This window comes from Nuphar pumila, chromosome 17 (genome assembly GCF_984573655.1).
Source record: "Nuphar pumila chromosome 17, dmNupPumi1.hap1.1, whole genome shotgun sequence".
Taxonomy (NCBI): Eukaryota; Viridiplantae; Streptophyta; class Magnoliopsida; order Nymphaeales; family Nymphaeaceae; genus Nuphar; species Nuphar pumila.
Window position 1 is genome coordinate 26,927,766 of NC_143265.1, and position 10,445 is coordinate 26,938,210.

Here is a 10,445-nt window from a genome sequence, read left to right on the forward strand (position 1 = left end):
CTACCCACTGCCACGGCCAACCTCCAAGGCCCTATTTCACCTTGATCAATCCTCACCCACCAATCCGTCATTGTTTGCTGGTTGTTCACCACCACCACTTCATAATTGAGACCAAGTCCTCTATGGCTATAACCAGCAAAGACATGCTGCTAATTTAAGAGAAATGCATAACGACATGCTTCTCATTGTGAATTCAGATCAGGTGCAATGTGATTGCACACTTAAGTGTGCGGCTGCAACTGATCACCCACCATCTTTAAGATTGCCGCCCATAGGCTATATCTTAAAGATGGTGGCTATGATCAGGTGCAGCAACATCATATTGCACCTGATTCTCTCTCTCTCTCTTTGCAGTCAAGGAATTAATTACTTTTTTTACCAACCCCTCCACTTGTCTAAAAACTTATAAAACGGCCGCAATATCTGTCATTCAACAAAGTTAATTAAGTTAGAAATATAAAATTATAGAGTGAGGAAAAAGAAAGCTTGAGAAAAGTGATAAGCCTAAAAGCCAACCTCATCCTTCAAAGCATGAGCTGGTGTGGGTCATGGCATATCAATAATTATTGAAGCCTTGAAATGGACGTGTTGGTTATCTCATGACTTCACATATGCATATGAATACCCATCACCCCTCGCTCCTTCTCATTTCGGAGACAAAAAGAGTGTTATAGGTCATCTCGTTGATTTCACTAGCTAGCTACAGTCATGGATGCTCCACCTCCGCAGGAAATATCGTACTATGAACATATTCAAAAAAAGAAGGATGAGAAAGGCCTTCTCTACTGTTGGTATGTCTCTTTTCTTCTGTTTTTATTTTCCAATATTAATTTATTTTCGGTGCTATTGTGTGGTTGCAGTATTGTATTGGCTAACGTCCATGTCATATAGAATAGCCATTTCTAAGCATACGACTATGATACACTTTGCAACAATGCTAATATATATAAAGTAATGGGCAGGTGCTAAATGAAATATGCTAAATGATAGTTGAAATTTTACAAAGATTTTAGACCGTTGTTTTTTTGAACCTTATAAAAAACCACCCATGTGTTGGAATCGAACACTTAAAGAGCTGATCCTTATAAAATCAAGTATATAGATCACATCTGTATGGTCAGAATTTGAAAATACAATGACAAAAGTAGAAAAACTCATTTAACATGTATCATTTATATATATAGTAATGGGTTCATGCAAAATGAGTTTTTCTACTCTTTCATTATTGTTTTAAAGGTTTCGACCCCATAAATGTGTTTTGGGCATGGTCTATTTACGAAGAATCCACACCTGGATCATGTGTTTTTTGATAAAAATGATATTTGGAGTCTCAAAATTTTATAAAGATCTTGGACCGTTGATTTTTCTTATGTTATAGAAACCAACCCATGTGTCAGAATCGAACAACTGATTCTTATAAAATTAAGTACATAGATCACATATGTACAATCATAATTTAAAAATAAAAATGAAAAAACCCTGAAAAACTCATTTATCCCATTTCATTTAGCAGGACCCATTACTCTACATATGTAGAGAGTGAGAGAGTGTGTGTTGGGAATATGCTAAATAGGTTTTTCTGTTTTCTCGGTACTTTTTTTGACCTATAGATATGTTTGACATAATCTATTTATTATGAATCCATACCTAGATCATGTGTTTTTGATGAAAAAATAATATTTGAAGCCTAAAAAATTTACAAAAATTTTGGACCATTGATTTTTTGAACCTTATAACAACCACCCATTTGTCCAAATCAAATGCTTTAAGAGCTGATCCCTATAAAATCAAGTACATAGATCACATCTGTACGGTCAAAATTTTAAAATAAATTGAAAAAAGCTCCAAAAACCCATTTAGCATATTTCTTTTTTCAAAGAACCATTTAGCATATTTCATTTAGCATCTTTTCATCACTCTCTTTCTATCTGCATATATATAGCCACTAAAATATGAGAACGATATTGTGAACCAAGATTTTTATGGGTTTTTTGTTTGTTTCTTAAATTTGATCATATGGATATGATATACATGCTTGGTTTTAAAGAGACCAGCTCTTGAATTATTTGAATGTGATGCATAAGCAAGTTTTTTAAGGCTTGAAAATTGATGACTGGGAATTTTTATAACAGAAAATCGTGTTTCTTTTGGTTGAAAAAGCATGATCCAATAGTTGATTCCTAGCAAATAGATCCTGCTAAACAAACACATTTGCAGGGTCAGATTTACAAAAAAGCGAAGTATTGAACATGCCTTGTTCACACTCTAGAAATCATGCCCAATACATTTATAGAGTCGAAACTGCGAAAAAAACACTGGAAGAAATGAAAAACCCATTTATCATGTATCATTTAGCACCTACCCATTATTCTATATATATAAATTTTCTCTTCACCTACCCATTACTCTATATATATAAATTTTCTCTTCTTTTGACCATGTTTTTTCTTTTGGATTTTGCAGTGCCTTCACCTTGTGTTGTTGTTTCTGCTGCCACGAGACATGCGAATGCTGTCTCGATATCTTGTGTTGTGGCTGCTGTGATTGAAATGTTATGTATGTGGACATGTTTGTTTTCAATAAAATTGGGATGCAGGAAATCCTCCCGCTGTAAGTTGCGGTTTTCTAAGCAGAAAACCTGGTGGTTTTTGGATGATGTTTGTGGTTTTTCAGTGTCGTTAATAAATCCTTGTTGATATTGTACTTGCTTGAAACTGCTCCAAAGTATTCTAAAAGAGAGTAAAGAAATTGTTGTTGAATTGTGCGAAACACCACTCTCTAGTATCTGACTTTGTCATGTATGTAGTGGTCTTGTTCAACTGGACTGCGATTAACCATCCATCTTAAGACGAATGGTCATGATAATGTGGTTAAATTTTTTGACTGCGTGGGCATGTTTCATCTAAAAGCGTGAGAGGCTTAGGATTGATCCAACACAATCCCACATGCAAAGATTTACGTGATTCTATCAGGCGTGACCTGCATCCACGGATAATTCTCTCTCAATCAATGAGAGGAGAGGATATTTATGTTTTGAAATGACAAGGGCTTCTGCAATCAACTCCTTAACTAGAAAGGACTTTACAAGAAGATAAGGAAACAAGACTTGCTAAAGTTTCAATTTTCCTTCTTACCTTACCTTCATTAGATAGGATTCCTTTGAAATCTAACAGACATTCTCTTGAAATGTCTTGGTGTCCCAAGTTATGCTATGTCAAACCGGAACTGTTTCGTTTGTCGCACATCTCGGCTCGTATTGGTTCCCGATGTAACGACACACATCGCGGGGGTGAAAAAGGAGAAAACATCGAGAGAATAACGACGGTAATCGGTAGAAAAAAAAAGAAGGGAGAGAGGAGAAAATTAACGAGGGGACATTGCTTGTGAAGCCAAAAAAGAGTACAACACAAAAACTTCTCAGGAGATCACCCATCCCAGTATTATTCTCGCCCAAGTGTGCTTAACTTCAAAGTTCTAATGGGATTCAGTGCTGATATAATTGTACCCGATAGATATTGCACAAAAAAATGCTCGTATGCCTCACGCGGCGGGCATGTGGCCCGGCACATGCGAACTAACAAGTCCCATGAAATGAGCCCAAAACACCTTTGAAACAGTCTCGAATGGCCTCCGAAACAGTCCCAAACCGACTTCATCTGTTTGCCACGTCGTAGCCCAAACGAAGTGATATTGTTATATATATCTTGATATATATGGATGATATAACTCTGAAAGGAAGTTCAGTTTAACCAAATACAGACTCTTATTTCAAAACCTAGGTCAGAGTTAACTCTCAAGGATCTTGGTGATTTACATTACTTCTTAGGCATTAAAGTGATTAAGAGAGATCACAACCTTGCTTTGTATCAACACAAATATATCTATGAATTGATTAAGAAGGTTGACATGCATGGAGCCAAGCTAGTTGTCACTCCTATGGCTCTTGGTTACGCTTTGTCTATTCATGGTGGGTACAAATTTGAAGACCCAACCATATATCAAAGAATTGTTGGGGTCTTTAATACACAACAATGACAAGACCTGACATTTCTTTTGAAGCCAATAAGGTTTGTCAATTATGCATGCTCCAATTGACAAACACTGAGTGTATCCTTCATTATCTTAAGAAAACACTAAATCATGCTTTGCTTATAAAATCCTCTAAAGATTGTTCTCTCTGTGTGCATTCCGATGCAGATTGGGTTGGATGCCCAGATGATATATAGTCTAGTGGAGGTTATGTAGTCTTCTTTGGTGACAACTTAGCCTCTTGGAGTTCTCGTAAACAAGACACAATATCACTATCCAACACGAAGGCAGAATATTGTGCTCTTGCAAATGCCATGTTTGAGCTCATGTGGTTACAATTCTGATGTGATGAATTAGGAGTAAAAGTTTCTTCAACTCTTATTATTTGGTGTGACAATTTAAGAGCCTCATTTTTAGCTATAAATATGGTTCAACACAATAGAACAAAACACATTGAAATAGATGTGCATTTTGTTAAAGATAAAAATAGCCAAAAAGTAGCTAAAGGTTGAATACATCTCAACAAAAGATCAAATTGCGGATGCTCTTACAAAGCCTTTGGTTTCTCAGCGGTTTAGAGAATTCATTGACAAGTTCAACGTGATTACCATCCCAATGAACTTGAGGGAGGCTCCTGGAGATCCAATTGAAGTTGGTTCTACGGGACCCAGCTCAAAGCTCACGCATGAAGGAAGTCCTCATGAAGATGATTTTTGTTTTTGCTCATGAAAACCCAATTTTGATAAGTTGCTTAACCATGCAAATCAAGCCAGTGAGGTTTGTTTAAGGCCATAGAGATCCTTTTCCAAACATTATTAGGAAATTATGGATCCTCAAACTCTTGTGGTTGTTCCATAAATCAGTCAAGAAACCATGCAAGAATGAATTTTGAACATCGAACGTTCTTATGTATCAACCACTGTTAACAACTATAGAAAGGACCATTATAAACATAGTTGGTTTTACCACAGAGTTGAAGGTTTCAAAATAATCAACACTATCTTTTTTACTATAGACTTTAGCTATTAGTCGGGCCTTATATCTTTTAAGAGACCATCAACTCTTCTCTATATTTTGAAGATACACTTATACTCTATCACATGTGGTGCACGACTAGTTGGGATAACACTCCAAGTCTTATTTTTTTCAAGGGCATCAAACTCTGCACAGCTTTTCTTCACTTGAGTTGACTTAGTGCCATGGTGCATGTGCATGCTGGAAAAACTTTAGATTTGGATATTAACATGAATATCATCCATGAATCATGCATGGACTGATAGCCTATAGTGTTTTGAGATTTTAAGAAACTCCAAAGTGGTTTTTGAGAAAGACGATTTTGGAAAAAACCCTATAAATCAAGTTATTTATTGTGAAAATCATGTTTGATGATTCTAAATTTATGATTAGTGTTATATTTGAATATGATCAATATGTGTTATGTTAGAACCATGTTGAACTCGATATTAGTGGTACATAACTAATTTAATATTTAAAAAGGAAAAAATGAAACCCATAGATATGAAAAACAATTTTTGGGTCATAAAGCCTTCTTTTGAGAAAAATGGTTTTTATGGGGTTCATGAATTTTGTTATATGTTAAATTTTATGTATAACATGATTTAAACCAGATTCATATTGGTATGCATGGCTGAATTTAAAATCCATAAATAAACTCATATATGTGAAAACCGATTTAGGTTTATGGGCACCTTCTTCAAGAAAAACATTTTACATGATATTGATTTATGTTTTGTGTTAAATTAATTTATGATCAGCACGTGCAAATTTATATTCATGTTAGATCTGATGTTAAATATGTATGACTAATATAATATCCAAAATAACTCAACTTGTGAAAATTGATTTTGGTGTATGGATGCCTTGTTTTGGAGAGCGATTTTCATTTGATTCAGGATTTATTGTATGGGTTGGATTAATTTATAAACAACATGAATTAAATATGTTTCATGTTTAACCTGACATTAGTTGTGTATAAATGACTGAATATCCAAAATTATCTATAATAAGATCATTTTTGGCTTATGAATGAGTTCTTTTAGAAAAATATGTTTTCTTTTCCGTGTATGGGCAATTTTGGGTGTTGTATTGATATTATAAATTGAATTTCTTCTTGGTACATGTTAGACACTTGCAGATATGGATCTAATATTTTTTTTTAGATGTGTATGAACATGAAATTCAATGAACTAATTCTTAAGCTTGCTTGGTGATTCCTTGCAAGCATGGTGCGGTTTCGGGGTTGTTTTATTCCAAACAACCTGAAATAATGAATTGTTTCTCCCAAACTGTAAACCCTAAAAATCTGAGATTTTGTAGAGTAATTCCAAACATATAGAAGTGACTACCAAAATATTTCCAGACCCTAAATTGTTGGCCATGAAGTTTGAATGATCTGTTATGGTCGTGTAAAATTCTAAAATTTTAGGTTTACGAGAAACTAGTTTTGGTTTGAATATGCATGTGATTATGAATATGCTGTTATACATGCATATTAGGTTATGATATGTAGCATGTGATGTTGTGAATGTGTATAGTGTTATGACATGCAACATGTGTTTGTAATATGCATATGGGGTTATGAACGCACATAGTGTTGTGGTATGTAGCATGTGGTCATAATATGATTACAATGTGATGCTTGCATATGGTGTTATGATATGCATATACTAATGATAAAGTGCAACATGATGAGAATGTGTATATGACACGTGACTTCAATGCCAATAAAGTATGTCATGTGTGTGTTTGTGTATGAGATTGTGAAAATTGTATATATGCTCATAAATGCATGTTAAGCATTGATTTAAAAAGAGAACTAGGGCATACTGAATGGAATGAGCTATCGTTATGCAATAACGGCATTGACCTATGACCTTAATAAAGATAGCCCTAATTCAGGATTTTGGGTATATACTTTGCAAGGGCATATGTTATTGAAAATCCCAAGCCTATCTTGGAGAGGGTACGTGGTACAAAACTCTCATGGATAATTAATATATTATCATGCTTCGATTAGCAATGACTCAGTTGGTCCCCAAACCTTGGAGTTAAAGGGCATAACTACTAATATTTGTCATAAGCGTACGTCAATGTCTTCTGCAGAAGCGTAGGATCGATCATGTTTGGTTTGCACCAGTAGGAGAACTTCTCTCAGTCGTGAATCGCTCTCGTGAGCACCCAACTTAATCAGTCACTCAGAAAAATTAAAATACATAGCATAATAAATACCTAATGTCTATTTTGTGAGATACCCTTAGAGTACCTGATAGGGTTGGTAAGCAAGAGAAACAATGCATTTGTTGAGTATGTACACTTTTCAATTATGTAATTGCATTTATATCATGTCTATGTTGAAGGCATGCATTTGATGATGTTAATGTTTAATTAATGACATGTTCTGATAATACATTGCCTGAGTTTAACTGTTGTAATTATCAATGTACTTGTTCTGAATTAATATTGAATACATATATGCATACTTTATTAGTGTGTTTTCTACTGAGACTCGTTGAAGTCTGGCCCCCTATATTTTATACAGATAAGGAGTGAACAAGCTAGAGAGATTGCAAAATGCTATAGAGGTGTCATGTGAATCAACTATTTGAATCCTAGGGACTCTTTTTTATTAATTGAATATAAATTTAAGATTGTATGAACCATTCATTTATTTGATGAACATTTTAAATTATCTTATGGATGAATGATGATGTGTTTGAATACCTGTAATCTGCCCAAGATTTTAACTAAAAATAAAAATGATATTTTTGTTTTTATTAAAGAATTCTTTTTACGTAATACATTTAAATAAGTTTTTATTTTTGGTGGTTCCAAACTGGACCTGGTACTAAGAGGGTATGACACGATGTCTAGTACTTGGTACGGTTGAAGCGTAGTCATTGGTAAGCCCATTACATCATTACATATTAGAATCAATGCTTTAAAAAAAATTCATGTATTTTTGAGTTAAAATTTTGCTGCATTACATTCTCTGTTGGACTGCATCTCTCATTTCAAGTGCCCAACATATGTATGTCAGAAAAATAAATAAATGCTTTAAGTGAATGCATATATATATATATATATATATATATATATATATATATATATATATATATATATATATATATATATATATATATATATATATATAATTTGTTGGCTTATAGAAATAGAGTTTACACCTACATTCACATGCATACATGCCTCAAGTGAATGCATATACTCAGAAAATTTATCAAATATAAAAGATAATGGATGTTATGCTCAGCTGCCTTGAAGTAGTTTCAATTAATCAAAAGAAAGTAGGAACAAAGTAATGATTCACATGTGTCAAACATGATATCTTCATAAGAGACATTCTCATTTTCTTGGTTCAAGATAACAAGTACAACAACTGGAATATGATACTTGGTGACTTGGAAAAATTTTGGTTTCAAGGTCCCATCCTAAAATCGTTTCACCATATGGTGGGTTCTACTAGGTTGAGTCACAAGAGGTACAGGTTCTAGAACAACTTGAGTTTGACCATTGTGTAGATTCGGGGCTATCATTATAACCACCACTTTGAGAGGATGACTTACTAAATTGACTAGGGTGACCAATGTTAGGAATAGGACTGGTTTCATCGAACAACCCAACTTGCAATTCTATAGGAATTGTCCTAATGATAGTGGGTAAAGAGGATGGATGACTGAAGAAGGCTTAAAGGGAAACACACTTTCATCAAAGATCGCATGACAAGAGATGGACATCCTTACAGATTTCATATTCAAACAATAATACCCATGATGTTGAGGAGCATAGCCAAGAAGCACACATGTTTTAGATCTTTAATCAAGTTTATGTTGTCTATGCAAACACATAAGGATAGCATGCACACCTAAATACTTTTAAGAAATTAAAATACAGTTCAACACCAAACATAACTTCCATGGCAGATTTTTGACTCAATAATTTTAATGGCATGCAATTAATAAGATAAATATCAGCATTAAGCACATATAACCAATATTTTGTTGGAATCTCAACTTGAGCCATGAGACACAACCCTGTCTTAACTATATGGTGATGCTTTTATTTGTAGACACCATCCGAGGTATGTGGACATGATATCCTGTGTCCAATACCACACTCGGTCAAATATTTAGTGAGCGATTGATATTCACCTCCCCAATTCGAGTGTAAGAACTTGATTTTTTTACTAGTTATATTTTCAACATGCACCTTAAAGTTCTGAAAAGTTTTCAAGACATTCAATTTCTATCTAAGCATAAATATCCACACATATTTAAAGAAGGCATATATGGAAATCATATGATATCTGAACCCCAAATATCAAATAAGAAAATATCAAAGGATCCTTGAATCTTAGACAAAGAACTATCAAATTACAAATTATGACTCTTGGCTTTTTGACAAGCACTACAAATACTAATCATAGAATGTTTAAAAGGTAAACTGAATTTTTTAAAGACAAAATCAACCACTCATTGATGGATGCCCTATCCTTTTATGCCACTGATCCAAAGAAGCTTTTTCTCCCAACATTTCTGACTTCTCTTGAGACTTCAGTTGAACCCGAAATAAGCCATCCTCACTTGTTCCCTGTGAAGAATTTTTCCTATGCATCGTTCCTTCACATAACAACAATCATGATTCAAACACTATATTATTATTTCTGGCAAATGTTTGAACTAATAATAAATTTCTTGAAATATGAGTCAATGTAACATTTCATTTAATTTAAACTTATTCTCAACAATAGAGAAACAAATATGAGCAATAGGCAAACCTGAACTATTTCCAATCTTAACTGCACCATGACCCTGATAATCACCAAGAACTGAGAGATTATTCAAAACATAATGTGATGAACTTTAGTCGGGAAACTAGATCCTGGACTTGACTGACTTGAGAACTTGGTGTAGCATGATATGCTTGAGGAGAGCTTGGGCTAGCTTGCACAAAACTTGAAAGCTAATAACACTGATTGGTCGAATGTCCTGGTTAATCATATAATTGACATGAGACTCGAGGTTTATCGGAACTACAGTTTTGACCATTAAATCTTCCTCTACCTTTGAACCAGCCACCACCACAGTTCCCCCAGCCACGACCATTGAAGTTGCAGCCTCCTTGCCTAGCAGCCATATTCATGGCATGGGTAACAGGATTTGTGACCTCTATTTTACTCACATGTGCTTCCTGATAAAAAAACACACTATGGACTTGGTTGAGGTAAATAGGGTGGGAGCTAGTTTCTATGAATGTCTTCGGTGCATGATATTCACTGGAAAGGCCTCTTAAAGTATACATAATAAGATCTTTATTAACAGGTTTTAATGCAATGGCTTTTCAACTTTTGAAAATATTCATCAATGGTTTTGTACCCCTTC

General features: G+C 34.3%; 1 long non-coding RNA gene across 1 annotated transcript; it reads left to right on the plus strand.

Moving 5' to 3' along the window:
• Positions 1–652: 652 nt before the first annotated feature.
• Positions 653–2,759, plus strand: LOC149811817 (uncharacterized). The gene is made up of 2 exons (XR_016428483.1): positions 653–791; positions 2,464–2,759. It is a non-coding gene; the product is annotated as an uncharacterized LOC149811817 (long non-coding RNA).
• Positions 2,760–10,445: the final 7,686 nt, after the last annotated feature.